Source organism: Thamnophis sirtalis, unplaced genomic scaffold, assembly GCF_051295495.1.
Source record: "Thamnophis sirtalis isolate CommonGarterSnake01/CBP01778 unplaced genomic scaffold, rThaSir2_p1.2 scaffold_1, whole genome shotgun sequence".
NCBI classification, from domain to species: Eukaryota; Metazoa; Chordata; class Lepidosauria; order Squamata; family Natricidae; genus Thamnophis; species Thamnophis sirtalis.
In genome coordinates this window covers 128561614-128581939 of record NW_028261381.1, presented here as the reverse complement: position 1 = coordinate 128581939, position 20326 = coordinate 128561614, and the positions used below count along the sequence as shown (strand labels likewise).

Below are 20326 nucleotides of genomic sequence, written 5' to 3'. Positions count from 1 at the left end.
TATCCTCTAGTTAAAATATTGAGAATTAGAACATCTATTGGTACACGAGCCAGCTAATTTATTTATTCATGCTTTCTTGTTCTGTTATACACATCGCTCCAACTTAATAATCTTTTGCACTAAGCCAATTCCTTCCTGTTGCACAGAAGCTGGATATAGTGTACTACTCATATAGTTACCTTTTAAATATGAAACAATATCTTGACTACTGGAAGGCTACTTTTTAAAAGCCTCACTTTGACCACAGCAGCTGTGACCTGTTTCTCCAGCAAGCCAGCCATCTTCTCTGAAGCCCTGTCATGCTTCCAGGTACTTTTGGCTTCTCTGGACAAAGCGCTAAATGTACTCAGAATAACATTTGGTGCCTTTCCTCTTTTTATAGCCTGCCAAGAAGCAACCCAGCTGAGTTGTCATCTCTGCTTGTGTGCTTGATTCAATCATATGTAGGTTCCAGCAACAGAGGAAAAAAAGCTTCTTTTTTTCAAAAATGGAAAAACAAAGCAACAAGCTCAGCTCATAAACAGAACGTGCAACTTCAAAGAGCACGCTCTGTTCCAGACCCCTTAGCAAGCACGGAGAGAACACAGACAGTCCTTATCACTTCATTACATGCTCAGTGATGCGAAATCCTGCTGCTCCTGTGACAGCTGTGCAGATTCATAAATCTGTACTCCTGCCCAGGATCACAGTAAGGTTTACCTATTTCCGCCTAAGTCATAAGCAACTTTTCCTCCTCTTGGAAGAGTTCAGATCTCAAGGAAATGATGTTAGGCCATATTAGAAATGCATGGCTGCACTGAATCTCCATTCATTTGGAATGCCTGTCCTGCCCTTTTAACTCTTTGAAATGCTGAAGGAAGCTTTGTGTGGATAGCAGGAGCTTTAATATTAGATTCAGAGAAGGTAGTGAAGTTAGGACCACCAACTGGCATTTCTGCCTGCATCAAGAAAAAGGACATTGAGTAGATAGATTACAGGGCTATGTCAGGGGTTTGAAACCTGTAGGGCTCACTGAGTTCTTCTGCATAGCCCACCAGAGCAAACTAATAATAATAATAATAATGGTATTGTTGGAGTCCAACAGCTGATGGGGCCCTGCCTTGCCTTGTGCTCAGGTGCTGTACCAGCCTGTGATGGCCATGCAGGCATGCAGGAAGAACACACCTTTATTCCTGGTATCAGACGGGTGCACAGGACATGTTGAGGGACAGGACCATAGACAGATCAGAAATTTCAGCCACAGCGTTTCAATATCTTACTGTGTTACAGAAGGCAACATGCAGTATTTTAGCTTTTATCCATCATCAATAATGTCATGTTAATTTAATTATTAATTATTTAAAATTATTTAATGAACATTTTTCCAGCTGTATGAACAAAGCCAACCAAACAGACATTATCTCTCTCGATCTGCCTGTCTATCTATCTTCATTGGTATTTGGCACTCCTGCTCTCTATGTCAATTCCATCTCTTACGCTTCTTAAGGCCCAAAAGTCACATTAAATTTGGCCCAAAGGTCCCATGCAAATCTCTGGTCACAGGTTCTGTAGGAAATTAAGAGCAAAGGGTAGTCTTGCTGCCAATTAGAGAGGACTACAATTGGGCACAGATTGACATTGTAACAAAACCTTAGGTAACCAGCCTCATTGCACTCAATTGCTCTGTAGTTAAGATGCTGCTAGTGATAAAAAAAAAGACAAAGACAACATGTGTCTTGCTATCAGTCTCTGACTGATGGATCAGGAGAGCCTTCAATTTGATCCAGAAAAGCAGGTTTTATGGATACACATGAGTTTTTCTCCAAATGAACCCATTTATTTCCTGGGCATATACTATAGGCTATCCTGAAGCAGGGCGACGGGGGGGGGGGGGGGAGGGAAGGAAAGCCCAAACCTACAAGCTTAAGGGGGTGGGTCTTGGCATTTGCTAAGTATTTATAATGTAAAATTATGCAAATACACTCTTAGATGTCCTCACTGCTTTAGTGAGTCAAGATTACTGCTCCGTATAGCTGAGCATTGTGTAAAGCAACTGGCAAGGATTTCCGAGATTTCAGTCTTTCTCAGCCTTAGCAACAGAGATTGGGAAGTGAAATTGATACCTTTTGTTATACAGGCAGTCCTCGACTTATAACAGTTCATTTAGTGACAGTTGAAAGTTACGACGGCACTGAAAAAAGTGATTTATGACTGTTTTTCACACTGATTGTTGCAGCATCCCCATGGTCACATGATTTACCTTCGGATGCTTGGCAATTGGTTCACACTTATGACGGCTGCAGTGTCCCGGAGTCATGTGATCTCCTTTTGCGCCTTCTGACAAGCAAAGTCAATGGGAAATCAGATTCACTTAACAACCATGTTACTAATATAAGAGCTACAGTGATTCACTTAACAAATCTGCCAAGAAAAGTCATAAAATGGGGCAAAACTCACAACAAATTGTTCACTTAACAATATAAATTTTGGGTTCAGTTGTGATCGTAGGTTTAGGTCTATATAAAGGATGTCCTTCATTCTGACCTGTGGCTCTTTCCCTGGTTTCTAATGTAAACTTTGTGGCCCACCCATTCAGCCAGTAAGAAGCAGGGCGTTGGATTAAAGAGTGACATTTGGCCTAGTTACCAAACACTGGTTATAATGAACCACAATGCCTACAGTAACATTAAAACAAGATTAAAAGATCAAAATGGATTCCAAAATCTAGCCCATCGTCATTGGTCCATTGGTCCACCCAGACCCATGTTGATAGGCAGCAGCTTCCAGAATCACAGAACAAGCTTTCTATAACTACCAAGTCAGATGAAACGAAATGCAATGAAACAAACCAAACCAAATCTTTATTATGGTCAAAGATCAGCATACTGTAATATTGTATCTGGAATGCCAGAGGTTGTTTTTAGGTGTTGTTTTTTTTAATCAACCAGAAACAACTTCCAGCAGGGCCCAACACTGAATGCATCATTTCCAAAGCAACGATTGATTCCTAAATTAAATCCTAAAATTAAATTCTTAGGACAACTTTCCCTAGTGTATTGCTTTCTGGCTGTTATGAACGGCATAATTATCACCAGCTTGTACCTGAGCATGACGGGGGTTATAGCCCAAACATATCTGCAGATGTCAGATGCCAAAGTGGGGAGAGGGTGGGGGTCGCATGCACATGCACGAGGAGGGGGGGGTCGAATGCTCACAGGGGGGTCGCACGCATAGAATTATGGGTGTGGACACACCTGCGCATGACCCCCCCTGCGCTCCCCCCGGCTTTTGGCATGCGATGGCAAAAAGGTTAGTCATCACTGTTCTAGAATCTGCTTTCTCCCTATTTAACATTGCTACTTGGAGTTAGTACTTGGATGGTTCCACTTTACGTACCTGAAGTACTTGGCTATTACATCCCTTCCGAAGCCTTCTGTTTTTATAGCTTTCCAGAATCTTATCCCTGGTCTTTCCCTGTACAGGATAATTTTTAGTCCAATTAATCATCCTTATTCTTCTTGAAGTCCATTCCAAATTAACTACAACCCTGTTTGAACAAGGCACTCAGGCACACAATACAGCACTAGGCACAATAGATCTTGACTGTTCCCGACGTCAAAGTATACTCTCAGAGATACAGTCTAAAACTGTATTTGTCTTTTTTTTCTGCAGCCAAATCACACCATTAATGCCTATTCAGACTGTCAGAAACTGAGCACTTATTGCTGGCATAACAACTTGTTATGCATCTGACGATTATGGCAAAAGAGGGAGAAATTCTGGAATCTTTGTGCAGGGGAGGGAGGAAAACAGTCAATTATATTTAAAGTGAAAGCCCTGTTTAAAAAGTACAGGAGCAAACCTACTCCCACAAGCCTAAGAAATATATCAGCAAAGAAAGAAAAGAAAAACTGTGCTTGCAGGTGAAGAATTGGTGAACTAGGATGGCCACCACTCCATTCAACAGCAGAATCCTCTACCACTCTGTGTGACCACACACCCCACCCAATTTGCCTGTCATCAGGCCAGAAATGTCACCTACTGCATATTACCCGTCAGCGAAGTTGCCATGGTATCGTTTAGAAGCAGAGCAATGCTGCTGCCGGGTAACCATGCACTCTCTAACCCACAATACACAGCTTGCCAGGCACTTAAGGGTTCCCTCTCACTTCTTCTGCAGCTAACAGCCGCTCTCCTTTCATTCCAAAGCATAATACAAAAGACCCTCGCAGCTCGTAAAAGGAAAGATCGTTGGGTTGCAGTGCTGAAGAAATGTCTTTTTTATCTGAGGTCCGGAGTTAAAAAGTATAGACTGACATCTTAGGGCAACTGTGAGTACACTGGCACCTCTTTCTTTTTTCCCTTCCTGGGAATCCCTAAACAACAGGAACTGCTGTGTTTTAAATGTTTCTGGCACTTATGACTGAGGAGAAAAGCTTAAAAGCTGTGCAGGTGGCATTTCTGAATCAGCAAAGCCACGGTGGCTGGCAGAAAGGGCCTACAATTTTATAAGATGCACCGTATTCCCACAGGGATACTTATCACATGCTGAATATTGGGCTTTCATGTTATTATCCCTGCCAAATACTTCTTTAAAAAAAAACAAGGAATTTGTTCCAATTTGTTAGGACTTTAACTCCTATAATTCCTTAGGAAGGTTGGCCAAATAATATGAGGCTGAGCAAGAATACTGTTACTCTATGGCCAGTTTGTCCTTTCTTCAGACTGAGAGGGATACATGGAAATATTGTATGGCTTTGGGACTTGCTGATGTCTACTTTATTTAGAAATAAAGAAATAAATAATCTTTATTTTCAGCATGTTCCTCACCCACAGCCCAGATGCTGCCCTATTGAGAATCTCTTTGACTCATGCTCTTATGCTGAATTCCTAAATCAATGAAAATCATGGAGATAAAACGCAGACCACCTTTGTACAATACACGAACACCTGTTCTCCAAGCAATGTTTAGTTCTTTACCTTTTGGATTAAAAACAACAAGGAGCAAGTGTGAGAAAAATTCCTGCTGGCAGACATGAAATGGACCCCCCACACCACCAAAAAAAAAAAAAAAACAGTACACAAGAAATCTCACCATGTGCTTCAACATCCACCAACACACAAATTTATTCCGTGTTTTTCAGAATCACAGAATTATGTTCTTGTGGTTCATAACCTTAACTTCTGTGTTGTGGATCAATGCACTGTAAAGAGATCTAATATCTGTCAATGAAGGGGTTTTATGTTTGGAACAGGGAGGTTGGGGTTGGTCCTTGCCCCAAACCTGCCTGTGTGGAGTATTTGGGTCTGTTTTGTTCTATGCAGAAGTGGGGAGGGGGAAGCAGGGGAAATCTGAGGATATAACTACTAGCCCATGGGGAGAAAAGGAGGCAAGAAGGGGAAGACTCTGAGAAGATGGTGGAGCAGTTAGACTGATGGAGTACAGTGTGCCACAATATCAATGATAGAAGAGAGGAAATGAAGCTGCTGGGAAGATTGGAAGGGCAGGTAGGGCGATGGGAAAGAGCCACTGGGAGACCAGCAGTGGCAGCAGCTGAGGAAAGGGAAGGATGGAAAGACTGTGATGAAAACAGCCTGGTGGCCCTTGCTCCACTTATCCCATTTGGATTTTGTTCCATCCATACCCCCAAATAACCCAAAATTCTGGATTTCAATCCTGTTGAACCATGGCTAACCTGAAACAGTTCAGCAGAAACTTCAGAACATGCTGCTTTATTCTGAGGTGGAAAACCAAATTTGGGGCATGTTCCTTGTGCAGTGGTAAAAGAGAGGTGAAACTCCTTCAATTCTTTGGTAATGTACTTCCTTACTTCCATTTAAGCAAGGCAACATCTCTTCTCTGCCTTGTCCTCATGAATGCCTTAATTTTGCCTCCAGCCCACGAGGGAGGCTGCCTTAAAGTCATCCTCAACCATTTTGGACTTGAAATATCCAAGGAAAGCCTCAAGGTGCACATAAGGTTTCTTGACCTTTAACTTGGAGGGAAGTGGTCTGACATAGCTGTAATAGAAGCAGGGTAGAAAGAAGCAATAGGGACAAGAGACAGTTTTCTGCTGAGAATTAACACAGGTGGAAAACAAGCAGTGAGAAAAAGGCCTATGAGGGTAAATTCTGCCTGGATTATAAATGGTTCGTAGAGACCTCAGGTGACATATGACGTGGCTTATAAATTCAAACAATCAATCTCTGTGCTGTGAAAACAAGATGCAATGATGAAATTTTCTGCTGTGCATCATCTCTCCCTCCAACATGGCCCTGATTTTCTTGACATGAAAGATTCAGTGTCGCCACCCATAGACTGAAGTACTATACCTTAGCCAGGCCTTTTTGCTAGCACTTTTTTTTTTGTCCAGGAGAAAGATTCCAGATATAGCAATAGCAGACTTATATACCGCTTTATAGTGCTTTATAGCACTCTAAGCAGTTTACAGAGTCAGTCTATTGCCCCCAACAATCTGGATCCTCATTTTACCCATCTTGGAAGGATGTAAAGCTGAGTCAACCTTGAATCCAGTGAGGATTGAACCCCTGGCAGTCAGCAGAATTAGCCTGCAATACTGCATTCTAGCCACCATGCTACCACGGCTCCTATATCCAGTCTGGCTGCCAATAATGATAAAAATACATTCAGAGCTTATTCAAAGGTACCATTTTACCATAAATGTACCCTAAGACAGAGTCACGGTATACCGTATGGAAGGCACAACAAAGTTTCAACATTTAGCAACCTAACTTGCAAAAAACCAAATCTGTCTTTTATCAGAAGTATCCCAGGGACAAATGGATGTTAGGCACCTTGCAAATATTCTTTTTTTAAAAAACAACAACACAATACATTGCTTGCACTTTTGTGTTGGAAGTTATTTTCACCTGGAGGATATAGGAGCTGCACTGGACCCACCCAAGGGCCTGGCACCCTGCTTCCAACTCTGCCCAGTCAGGTGCCTTCCAAGAACCAAAATAGGGCATGGACAAGTAAGGGCCTTTCTGTTCAATTGGGCTTGGGTGGGTGGGTTGGGTTTGTGTGTTTATTCATTTAGGGGTAGGGTAGTCAAAGGGAATAAGGGATGCGGTAGCTCAGTGCCTAAGACGCTGAGCTTGTCGATCAGAAAGGTCGGCAGTTCGGGGGTTCGAATCCCTAGTGCCACATAACGGAGTGAGCTCCCATTACTTGTCCCTGCTTCTGCCAATCTAGCAGTTTGAAAGCACGTATAAAAATGCAAGTAGAAAAATAGGAACCACCTTTGGTGGGAGGCGTCTTCGGGCAGAGCTGGCGCTTTGGCTTTGAAACTGAGATGAGCACCCTAGAGCCGGGAACGACTAGCATATATGTTTGAGGGAAACCTTCCTGCTTGCTCTCTGTGTCTTAGCTGTGCCAGACCAATTGACTCAGTAACGACTGAGGCCTCCTCCCCACCTCCACCTTACCGGATCTTGCTTTCCGGATACTCAGAGAGGAGTGGGAAGGAAGGCAAAAAGGTATCTTGTCTGACTAAGGGGGGGGGAACCCTCATGCCGACGCTGAGCTACCCATCCTCCCACCGTCACCCAGAATCATAGTTCGTGGGCAAGGCATCCTCTTCCCCTTCTCCAGTCCCCCCCCCCCCGAGGGGATCTCAAACGCTGCTCATTCTCAAGAAAGGCAGGGAACGTGCAAGGGATTCTCCTTTCCCCGCACGCGGCCAGCGGGGAGAAAAACCGGCTTCCCTACCTGACCTGCAGGTGCACAACTCAGATCTCGGGGATTCGCTCCATCATCCAACCACGGCTACCGAGGGACCATCTTCCAATTGCTGCCTGCGCGATGGGACACTTTTTTTGCGGGCCTTTATTTTTTTGTGGGCAGCGCCCTTTCCGGGCCAACTGCACCTCCGCCGGCTACGCCTCTCGCGAAGAGCCCGGTCTGCCTCGCCGGGCTGTGAAAGCACACCGTGGCACCACAACAAACCAACTCGGCCAAGCCAAGGGACCGTCTGCGAATTACCAGCCCCGTGCAAAGGGCCGCACTGGTTGGGAAGGGGAGGGGAAGCCCTTTCGTCCTCCTGCCCCACCCACCTCGGCTGCTTGGGTTTATCCGACGTGCGGGGACCGCCCATAGGCCTGCTGCCCGGGGATGCGTGATGCCCCTTTGCCCGCCCCTGCCGAGGGCTGTTCGGAGCCGCCTTGGCTCTATGTCACAAAGAGGTCGAACTTTCCATCGGCGAAGAAAACATTCGCTAACAGGAGCCGTCAAAGAGGGACCTTCCCGTTCCGCCTCCGCCCCTCCCTTCCGCAACACTGCAGCAGAAAACGGGAGCCTCTTGAGTTTCCTCGCCGCTTCAGAATGCCCGGGGAAGGGACCGTCCCCAAATTACCAACTCAATCAGCGGGAGAAAAAGAGGGGAAAGGAAGGTTTCCCTTTGCCGGCGCCGATGGATCGTATGGCGGAGGGAGAATCGATCTCTTGGGGAAGGGCGAGCAGCTCGTCGCCTCCCTTGCAAACTTGTTTACAGTAAAGTTCAAACGAAGCTGCTGAGGCAAAAAAAAAAAAAAAGCGCGTCTCCGTCTGAAGGTCCTAGCCTTACAGTTAGCTATGCGACAACAACCCAGGCAACGAGCTAGCCAGCATCTAGGTTTTGTGGGGGTTCCTTCTGATGGGATTAGTTTATAGTCTGGTGGGTCACGTGAGCCTTTAAAAAAATGGATTGAGCAAGCCATGACTCAGAGAAACGTGGTTAATGATGGGAATCGCATCATCTATTTGCACCTGAACTTTTTTGGCCACTAGGACAAATGTGGGGTATATAGGATGAGGAGGAAAATGTTCTATGCCTGTCTCTGCTCTGGATTTCTAGTTAAATAAAAAAAAATTTTTTATTTAAAAAATAAAAAAACACAATTTTAATAAAGCACAATTTTAATTTTAAAAAAACCACACACCTGTATGTGTGGAGGCATAGTAGACTACTTTGATCTCATTCATTCTCCCTTTTCAAGTTGTAGTTAAAAGAGGAACAAAGCTTTTCATATATTTCTTTACTGGTTGTTGGGTTGAGTCCAGAGTCTGCATCCAAGGCACCACGTATATTTATCACTAATTGCAATGGGACATCCTGCTTCTTAATTGCTCTGTATTCTTCCAACACTTGCCTATGTTCAGAAGCACATTCTCTAAAATGTCATTTGCCAAATTGAAATTACCTACAGTTAGCTGGTAATATTCTTGCTTTTCAGCAATGAATCTTCAAGGATTTGAACAGAAATGAAGGAGAAGAAGTAAGTAAGATGGACATATTGTTGTAGGAAGCACCCACCCCTCTCCCAGAAAATGAAATATTTTAGGAAATATTAAAAGGGCAGAATATTTCCACCTAAAAGGGAGGCACAAACTCAGCGCGTCCCCACTTTGTCAATGGGCCATTAAGGCCTGAGCCAGTCTAGTCTACATAACAAAGATCTACCTCCTTCCGGCAGAGCCATAATAGGAATCCCAACGCCCTTTCATTACATCATCACCCAGCAACAGCTCAACCAAGCCTGGGAGACAGACAGCCTACAGTTAGCTAAGACCCCCACCACCAATCAGAATACATTTCTTACACAGGAACAGGAAGCTCCAAGGCAGGGCCCAAGAGAGGGTATAAAACTCAGGGTCTCTCAGCATCTTTCCCTTTTTTCTTCAAGATCTTCAAGGCATGTGATCTCCCTTTTCCCCCAGAACCTCAAACCATGTGGTCTTGTCCATCATCAATAAACTTTTCCAAGCAGCTTCCATGAATCCAGTGTCTTTTCCCCCACTTGGAACTGAACCCAGATAGACATTTCTTCTAACATTGTTATGGAGATCTGGAGAAGATTGCAGGGTAGAAAGTCCTACCTCTTCCTTCTGAGGAACCAGGCATCCAAAGCTCATCTTCAGACCATGTCTGCAGGGGTTTTACACAGGATCCAGACACAGGATCCAAGACCTGCCGAGAAACCCCATTCTATGTGTATATCAGAGATGGATTCCTACTGGTTCAGCTGAACCAGTAGTGGTTTGGCAGCCTGGGTCGCTGGAACCAGCAGCGCTCCAGGCATGCCATGCCCCCGAACCGGTTCTCTTACAGAGCCGCAATCTTGATTTTAGGTTCTGCACATGCACAGAAAAATTGTAATTGCACAAGTTTATTTTTTTTTTCTTTTTCTAACTTTTGCGCATACGCAGACCTATTTGAACTGGCAGTAATGCCAGGAGCAACCCACCTCTGGGGTGTGTGTGTGTGTGTGTGTGTGTGTGTGTGTGTGTATTCATGCAATGAACTTTTTCATACTCCTACTGAGTGGTTGATGTAAAGATATGGATGTATGGGTGGTGGAAGAGGCTGCTGTCTAGGGCAGTGTTTCTCAACTTCTGCAGCTTTTAGCCATGTGGACTTTTAACACCCAGTTTGTGCAAATACCATTCAAAAACTATAGGCAGGATGTAATCTATTTGTCTCGAGCATAGTACAATCCTTGGTGCAACTATCAAATTTTTATTACAATAACACAAAAATAGGTAAATGTTGACTGTAAAACCACTTGCACTTTGTGCTTAATGACATATGGTGTTCCAGCTGATTTTAGAAGTTATCTGAAGCCATCTGCCAAGATATCTGTCAGAAGTCCTCTCCCTATCTTGTCTTGCAGATGCCTGTTGAAAAGGGAGGAAGCAGAATGAAACAGGGCATGATGAGGAAGGAAAAATGAAGAAATAGCAAAATGAAAAAGAGAAAAAGACATGGAGAGAAGAAGGGAGGGGAGTCCTTGATTTAAAATCTCTATTCTGTCTTTTGTGTTTGGTAAAAAAGAACAAAGGACACTCAGAAACCTAGAGCCTGCTCATGTGTACCTTCTAAGAACATGATAAATAATGATGTATTGCTAGGGTATTCTAATGCACATCTGGAGTACTGTTCAAAAACCTACAATTTGAGAATATATCTTTCTTTTCAAATTTGCATGAGGCACTTACAGTAAAGTAATGTGGATTTTTTTTCCTCAGAGGAAAGGTAGTTTCATAAACATAAGGGGAATTTACGAAATATTTTGCCAACTGTCTATCCTTGTTGTTATATTTTCCTTCCGTTTCCTACTGGACTTCTAGTGACATTCCTGAATCCTGTGGATTGGTTTTCCTTTGGAAATATAGGTAGACATGCTAATTGTAAAGTTGATCTATTAGGTTTGAACAGATTGATTTGGAGTGATCTGGAAAAACTGTACTTGTGTAAGAAGAAGATTGAAGAAGCTATGTTTGTTCCAAGTTTTGGAAATTTCTTATAAAGACATTTGCATTAGGCCCATCTATGTCAAAGAAATAAAATTAAATATCTGTGACTTCTAGTTTATCACCTCTAGAATTTCTGGATACCCTGAGCCAAGAGAAAGACAGTACTGTTGAAACAAAGGAAAGAAAAAAATTGAAATTTTTAACTTCAAGTCACTTTTGACTCTTGCCTGGGACAAACAAGCCTCTTCAAAAAGCAGACACACCTCATTTTTATTTAAAGAGAACTTGGTCGTCATGGTATGAATCCCTAAGATGTATCATATCAAGAAGTTTTCAGAACAGATGATGTAAGAAATGTAATCTACCTGTTGTTTCTAATAATTTTTGAATTTCAAACATAATCTTTATAATCTTTTTGTTCTGCCATACTTCCAACTAGTAAACACTGCCACTCTAGTTTCAAAATAAGATTTTGTTTTCACTTCACTCCAGCTGCAAAGAAACATCCAAAGAGCACCTGTGTAAACAACCCGTGCTCTTCTCATCTCTTCTGTAAACAAGCTGAAGCCTTTGAAGTGCAAAGTCAAAATGATCAAAGAGAAAAAAGAGAAAGCAATATTTCCAGGACTCAGTCTCCAACCTCCAAGTGGCAGTCTAACTTCTTTTCCCTCTGATGTTACTACCCTCTTTATATTCCTTTTATATCTTCTTTGTATTCCAGGCTTAAAAAAACCAAAATTCTTAAATGGAGCAAAATAAAGAGAAAAAAACCCTCCAAACCAGTATTATAAAAATAAAGAAAAAGATTTAATCCATAGGTAAAAAAAAAAAGAAATAGAAGAAAAAAACCAATACTTTCACTTTAAAAAGTAGGGAATACTTGCAAAATTTCCGTCCATTAAAAAAAAAGGATAACCCACTGTCCAATATAGCTTAATTTTGCTGCTTATTTTTCTTTTCTTTGCAAGTTTAAGTTAGCTTTGATTTTTTTTGGGCAGTCTCTTTTATAACAATAAAATTTCCTCACCAGATGGACACACTTTCTCTTTCCCCCTTTGCTCCCGTTGCGGAGCTGTCCCAACTTCAGCAGCTTTTGGCTGCGCTTCTGTTGCTGGCAAGAAGAGATTCTCTTGGATCAGTCAGGGACTTTGCGATGTCCCTGAGATCAGCAAGACGTACTCTTCCCTGTCACTGTCTCTTCGGGACAGTTTAGGTCCTAAAGGACCATCCAGCAGCAAAAGTATCGACTGCGATCTCAGAGGGAGAATTGAGAAGAGATTAGAAAATATAGATTGTAATGCAGTAAAATTTGATGGAAAAATTGAAGATATCCAGCAAATGGAAAAAATGGAGGTTAGAGTCCTAAAAGCCCAAGGGGAAAATGAACAAAGAGGCAAGATAATTGTGGATACTGACAGTGAACTGAGTGTGGTTGGAGATGGAAAGAGTTGAACATGGAAAGGGAAGATAGGTGGAAAGGAGCTCTACCCCAGATTTCAAGGTTTACAAGAAGAAAAAAGAGAAGAATTGATGGATCCAAGGAGACAGTGGTGGGATTCAGCCAGTTCGCACCACTTTGGGAGAACCGGTTGTTAACTTTTTGAGCAAGTTTGGTGAACTGGTTGTTGAAAGAAATCATTAAGGCAGAGAACCGGTTGTTAAATTATTTGAATTCCACCACTGCAAGGAGAAAAACTTCGACAAAAGCACTACTGATAACCAAAGATAAGCTGATTAAAGAAGGGAACAGAGGGTCTCAAGATTTTACAATATATGCACAAAGCAACAAGTTGCGAAGAGAAGTCCACAAAAATTTGATTCAGGAAATAGAAGACTAATTCCACAAATGGCAAAAGACATAAGACTGCACTATTACTGGAAAGACACAGGTTGAGATATGAAAACTAATAACATATTAGTCAAATTTAGTTAAAATTAAAACATTGTGTTAAAAATGAAGTGATAATGGATATAGTTAGATAAATAATTGATAATGTTAACAATGTACACATATATATTGGTTTGACAAGAGGAAATTTGGTATAAATTCTAAATGGTGATTATGAAAGGAAGTTTAGAAACTTATGTATAAAAGCTTATAATATTATAAAAAAGAGTAAGTCAAATTTAGTTAAACTAAAACCAAGAAATAAAAAATAAAAATGAAATGATGATGGATGTTGTTAAATAAATGATTGATAATGATAATAATGTAATATTTGTATTGACATGATAAAAGAGAAATTAGATATAAATTGTAAACAGTGATTAAGAAAGGAGGTGTAGAAACTTTGTTATTAAACATAATTATTTTTTTATTTAGAAGTGTCATAAAGATGTAATGTTGCTGGATGATATTGAGAATAGATAGTGGAATGCCATCATGTGGTTTTGCTTTATATTTGGAATATTTAATATAAAGGGACATAAAAATAATCATAGTCATATGAAGATTGAGGTAAGATGATAGTTATATATATGTGTGTGTGTGTGTGTGTGTGTTTGTGTGTGTGTGTGTTTGTGTTTATTTGTGCTGATAAATAAATAAAGGGAGACTAGTATAGATCTATTTCAAGCTATTTAGCTCTCATCAGCTAGCCATACCCTTACTGGGATTTGAACCTGGGCTATATTACATACTAGGCAGACATCTTAGCCATTAGGCCACAGGCTCTTATCCGTTATCAGCGAAGCCAGGGTGAAAGGTATCTATTAGATTTTTACAACCCCTGGTAAGCCCCAATTATGGGAGGAAGCTAACTGCTAACTGCTTTAACAAGAGTGACGAGCCGATTGACAGATGATGGAAGCAGTTAGCTTCCTACCATAATTGGGGCTTATCAGGAGTTGTAAAAATCTAATAGATACCTTTCACCCTGGCTTCGCTGATAACGGATAAGAGCCTGTGGCCTAATGGCTAAGATGTCTGCCTAGTATGTAATATAGCCCAGGTTCAAATCCCAGTAAGGGTATGGCTAGCTGATGAGAGCTAAATAGCTTGAAATAGATCTATACTAGTCTCCCTTTATTTATTTATCAGCACAAATAAACACACACACACACACACACACATATATATATATATGAATGATTTAAAACATATAACTTGATATGAATTGTAGGTGATGACTGTGGAAGGGATGCACAAAAGTAACCAATTGACACACTCTTTATAATTTGTAATGGAAGATGTTATTGTGGTGTTTGTTGTGTTTTGTCTGTTTGTGTTTATTCTATATCTATATCTATATCTATATATCTATATCTATATCTATATCTATATCTATATCTATATCTATATCTATATCTATATCTATATCGATATCGATATCGATATCGATATCGATATCGATATCGATATTGATATCGATATCGATATCGATATCTATACCTATACCTATACCTATACCTATATCTATAAATGTAATCTACCTGATACCCATATTCACTAAGACTGCTCTCCTAAAAAATTATTGGGGTTGGGTGGAAATCTCATTTGCCTCCAAAGAATTTTCTTCTGAACAATACTGCCAAAGAAGATATAATGTATCTCCACAAAATAATGATGTCAAGGCTATTTAGAGTTACAGCTAAATAAAATATTGGTTGTCCACATTGTACAACATGAAAAGAATAGTAATAACATTGAAATTAAATTACTTTTACAAGTGTTTTTTATCTTCAAAAAGAGGGCGTTAAAAGTTCTCTAGAAAATAGGAAAAAACGAAGCTTATCATGAAGTGAACAACCACCAATGACAGTCTGGACACTGTTCTGACCTAAGCTTCCCCAAAAAGCACAAGGCAGACTCCTGGTCCCGACAAAACCCCTTTTATTAAACAAATGTGAATTCCTCTCATTCACATTCAGCAAGGCCTGGCAAACAGTCTTTTCAAAGGAACATTTATGACTGGACCTTTTCTATCTTGGAAAGCTGCCGTGTCAATATTTTCCAAATGAGGTGCTGTGCAAAGAAAGACCGGGCACAGAGTCTCTGAGATTCACAAACAGATCTTCACACTCCTGAAATGAATCTAATGATCGAACAAACGAATTGTTTCCTGAAAAAGCCCACTCCCCTTTTTTTTGCTCAGAATAGATACTAATCCCATCCTGAAGTCTTGAGCTGATGCCATACATAAGCCAGGTACATTTTGACAAAAGGAATCACCTCTCTATTTCCAGCCAAGTTTATTAATGTATACAAGGCTGACCCTTTCATTCCTTATTAAATTATGGATAAAGAGAGCTTTATTGCAGGTCAGCTATACATTAGGCATAGTGAGTCAGAAACTGCAGTCCAGCACAGAGGGCTGGAATAAAGCTTTAGAGCTAAAGCGCAAGATGCTTTTCTCACAAGCAACTTGCTTCTGTCTCCTACTATGTTGCCCTGTGCCCATTAAATCTCCTAATATGCAACTTCCCCTGAATCTAACGAAACCTCCCCTAACTCAAAGAATCTCATTATACAAGCAGATATTACAATCCACTCAATCAACAAGTTGAGCTGAACAAGGGGCATGTTTTGCCTTTGCATTCAGAATCTCCTAGACTGGATTGCCAGTTCACATTCCCCCCTCCTATATAACAATCAACCATATATCATATACCATGATCAGTGACGTGCGGTGAGGTTTATGGCTGGTGAGGCAGTCCTCTCCTCCAACACCCCACTGACTGAAGCACTTTCTTTCGCCTGCCTGAGTTCGCGGCAGCCCCCCTGAGCCCTGCTGCGAGCACAGGCGGGCGAAAGAAAGTCACTTTCTTTCACCCGCCTGTGCTCGCGGCAGAACTCAGCTCGTGGCAGCCCACCTGAGCTCTGCCGTGAGCTCAGGTGGGCAAAAAAAAAGTGCTTTAGTCAGTGGGGTGTCACGGGAGAAGATAGAATGCCTGAGCATTGCATTTATTAAAGAAAAAAGAAAAAAAAGGAAATTTGAAGGAAAAGAGGGAGTGTGGGGTGGGGGTCGGGGCATCAGAAATGGAGAAAGAGAGGAGGAAGAGTGAGCACGATGCTGCAGCTTTAAACAGAATGACAGAGTTGAAGCCTCTAAAAAATGCGCCCCCTACTATAAGGCAGGAGAATTGCGTGCCTCAACTACCTCAGGATTTTTAGGCTTTTAACCCTCGCTTAACTCTGCTCGAGCGCCTAAAAAGTCAGACTACATGAGGCATGCAGTTCTCCTGCCTCGTAGTAGAGGGCGCTTTTTAGAGGCTTTTTTAAACAGGCAGTCATTCACAGTGTGGCAGCAGCTAGCTAGCCTAACCTCAGCACTCGCCTTTTCCCGTTTACATTTTTTTTTCCTTTTCATGATTGACAGTGGTGAGGCTGTGCCTCCCCTGCCTCCCCTGACTACATGTCACTGATACCATGCCACATATCACATCAGCCCTTACTTTCTACTTTCATATGGACATCTGGGGAAGCCCCAATGTTGTACATTTTAGGTTTTATTTTCTTTTAGGTCAGAGGTGTCAAACCTTGGGCCAGATGCATCATGTGCAAGCCACGCCCACCCCAGCTCCGCGAAGGAGAAAAACATTATGATACATCATGTGACGGCAAAGTGATGCAGCAAGTTTGACACCCATGTTTTAGGTTGGTGATGGTGAACCTATGGCGCGCGTGCCCTCTATGAGAGCACGCAAGCTGTTATTCCAGCTGAGATTCACAGCGCATGGTGTGTGTGTCTCCTGCTGGATTTTTGGAGGGACGGGGGGATCACATGTACATGTGCGAGAGGTGTGCGGGAGTGGGATCTTTGGCCCATTTTTGGTCTCAGGGGGCTGCAGGGAGTGCACAGGGGTGTTGTGTGCGCATGCATGGGGACAGGAGGAGCATGGGGGGGTCACACATACATGCACAGGAGGGCAGGGGGGTCACACAAACATTGCATTAGGGGTGCAAAAGCAACCTGGTCTATGTCGGGCTTTGTAGTGGTAAACGTTGAATTGTTCCAGAAGTCTATTGGGAGGCAGTGCACCACTAAAAATAGTGATGCTACATGAATGTCCTGTGGTGCAGCCATAATCACCTGGCTGCATCTTGAGTCAATTGCAGCTTTTGATGAGCCATGGTGGCACAGTGTTTAGAGTGCAGGCTACTTCTGCCAACTGCCGGCAGCCTGCAATTTGGCAGTTCAAATCTCACCGGCTCAAGGTTGACTCAGCCTTCCATCCTTCTGAGGTGGGTAAAGTGAGGACCCAGATTGTTGGGGGCAATATGCTGACTCTGTAAACCATTTAGAGAGGGCTGTAAAGCATTGTGAAGTGGTATATCAGTGCTATTATTATCTTCAAGCACACCCCTATTGGTTGCACTAATATCAATGGGAAGTTACTAATTTATGAGTGACTATTAGGGCATGTCAAATTTTTCATCTTTCAATTTCCAAACATTAGGGTTGCTCAAAAGGTGTGACATTCCTTGGGGATTGTAAAGATATTTTGGTTACTTTAATATAATTTAGATGTGCTTGGTAAATAACTACAGAAATATCATACCTTTTCAGACCAGCAATTCCCCAGCAAACAATTCAGACCAGCATTTCCCCAGCACCATAAAAAAAACAACATTATTCTGTTTGCAGTGGGCTGAGTGGAAGGTATCTTTATCATTTCATTCCATAGAAAGGCTCAAAAGAGCAAAACATGCTCATGTGATTGCAGATAATCTGGTGTATTTCATGAAGAAGAAAGGCATTGACAAAATGTGTGAAGGCCAACGGAGGAGATTGTACAAATGTTAATACTGGCTGTGAAGGTGGTGCCATGCACTGGGTAGAGGTCAAGCTAGAGCATCCACTCTGCTGGAGCTGATTGACTGGTCTGAAGGTGTATATGAGTCACCTTTGATGTGCAGACTGACTATAGTGAAAATAAAGACGTTCATTGCCCAACCAATGCAAGTACCACAGAGGCTCTGCCATGCAATAGAGAGCTGTGTGAAATAGGTCACAGAGGCAGCAAGCAGAGTGTATACACATGAGAAACATGAAGGTTTTATCAGAGAACAAGAAGCAAGTTGGTAGCTGATGTTGAAGAACGAATAAAAAAAGACTTGATGAAACTCGCTTAAACATTTTTGTAACTCAGATAATTGCTTTGTGGTGTTAGTTTATGATTGCATGGATTATTTTTGGCTAGATAAGATTAATGGAGAAAAAACTTTATTTTTTGTAGCACATGGTGTAATTTTGAGAAGATAAAGTTCAGAGTATTTGTGGGGTACAGTATATGATCAGGCATGGATTTACTAGCTAAAGGTTGTGCAATTGCAAAAAATAACAGCAGATTTGAATTCAAGGTGTAAAAACACATATTTTTAGAACCACGCATAGAAAAAAAATGCAAACATTAATTTTCACCCCATTAAATGACACATCGTAGTGATTATGAGCAAACTCTGAAAAAATGTTTATAAGCAAGATGGTAAATAGGCTGGCAAGGAAAATGTCTGTAAAAATCCATGAAATATCATGAGTGAAGGAAAAAAAATTGGAGCAAGACAGGAGCAAGAAAAACAGGAAGTTTTTAATGGGCTAAAAAAAAAGGCTTTTAAAAAATGCAAGAGAATTAGTGGGAGAGGATATGGCTCATGTTTTTATTTTTACATGAGAAATGGAGAAAGAACCAAAGCAGCAGGTTCCGAAACCTTCTAATTCTCCTTTCCTTCTAATTCTCTTACATTTTTTTTAAAAAAGATTTCTTTTTAATCCATGGGAAATCAGATGCTCCAGTTTTTGAACGCTGATTGATGGTAAAATAGACGTTTTTACACTGTTCGTATCTGGCTGTGCCTAAAGCATCTCTCTATGTGGTTTTCCAATACCACCCAAGAAAAAAATCATGAGCGAAATGATCCTCAGCATATTTCATATCTGAACACTCAGCATTAGCAGCTGGCTGTGAAGAGAAAAACAACTTGATTTGTAAAGTTAATTCAGCACTGCCATCTACTGCTTTTTTTTAGACTCTGGAAAATGATGACTCACCTCATATGATTTATCTTGCCTTGAATTTCTGGCTGCACTCATCCCATGGCTCAAGGTTTTTAGGTGAGCTCTTGGCATTTCCATCTCTGATGTGTGGCCATAGATTAAGGCAGAATTTAAGTTTCATATGCAAAACGTCAATAGTTTTAGCTCTGATTGTCCCATTGAAAGAAAACAGAAATTCAGTTAATAAAGCTGAGCTTTCCACCTGATATAATGGAAAAAATGAATGCCAGCTTGTGTTGAAAGTTCTGGGCTAATCAACCAATGCTCCAGATTGCTTTCCTATTATTAAAATTGTTCTTCAAATATTTTTGAAATTATTTTCCTTTAACCATCCCTTAATTGATTTGTGAGAAATAACCATTATAGAATCACACAAAAAAGAATATAGTATTATTATTAGATATGCACAATATTCCTAAAGCAATATATGTTCATTTGAAAAGGACATATGTTCTTTTCTTCAGCTAGCGATTTAAATAAATAAAAGAGGAAGATAATGAAAACAGTGAGGGGAGAGTTGAAATTAAACCTTTGCTTGGTACCTTCTAAAGTGGTACCATTTTGGTTTATAGAGACCCAAGCAGGACAATAAATGGGATTGTATTTCATCCTAGAGGGACTGTTTGTTTATTGAATAAATGTGTATGGTTCCCCATCTAAAGGCAATCTGATCATCAATATAAACTGTGCAGCTATTGTGGTGCAGTGGTTACAAGGCAGTATTGCAGGCTAATTCTGCCCACTGCCAAGAGTTTGATCCTGACTGGCTCAAGGTTGACTCAGCCTTACATCCTTCCACAATCAGTAAAATGAGGACCCAGATTGTTGGGGGTAATTTGCTGAATCTGTAAACTCCTTAGGGAAGGCTATAAAGAACTATGAAGCAGTATATACATCTAAGTGCTATTGCTAAAATAAAAACCCATCCCCAGAGGCTCACTTTTTTGAATACTTCTATCTATTCATCCTTTCTTTTCCTTATTTCTGGTAACTCAGTAATTCTGAGAATTACTTTCTTCTCACTGTATCTTTCCCCTATCACATTATGGCAATCTGAACAGACCCAGGTGCACCAGGCTGGAAAAGGCTCTTCAGC

At 41.3% G+C, this 20326-nt stretch overlaps 1 protein-coding gene and 1 long non-coding RNA gene across 9 annotated transcripts in view; one reads left to right on the top strand and one right to left on the bottom strand.

The window, feature by feature from the left end:
• TMEM63C (transmembrane protein 63C) overlaps window positions 1-8073 on the bottom strand; it is a 77542-nt gene extending 69469 nt beyond the window's left edge. For 2 of the 8 annotated variants that reach the window (XM_087724658.1, XM_087724688.1), the window contains exon 1: window positions 7712-7989. The gene's annotated coding sequence lies outside the window, so the exon portion shown is untranslated. Of the gene's footprint in view, window positions 1-7711; window positions 7990-8055 lie in introns of those variants that run through there. The other 6 variants (XM_087724673.1, XM_087724681.1, XM_014065227.2 and 3 more) reach the window with 4 other exon arrangements.
• LOC148049732 (uncharacterized) lies at window positions 4001-10693 on the top strand. Its single transcript, XR_015697911.1, has 2 exons — window positions 4001-4310; window positions 10651-10693. It is a non-coding gene; the product is annotated as an uncharacterized LOC148049732 (long non-coding RNA).
• The last annotated feature ends 9633 nt before the right edge of the window (window positions 10694-20326 follow it).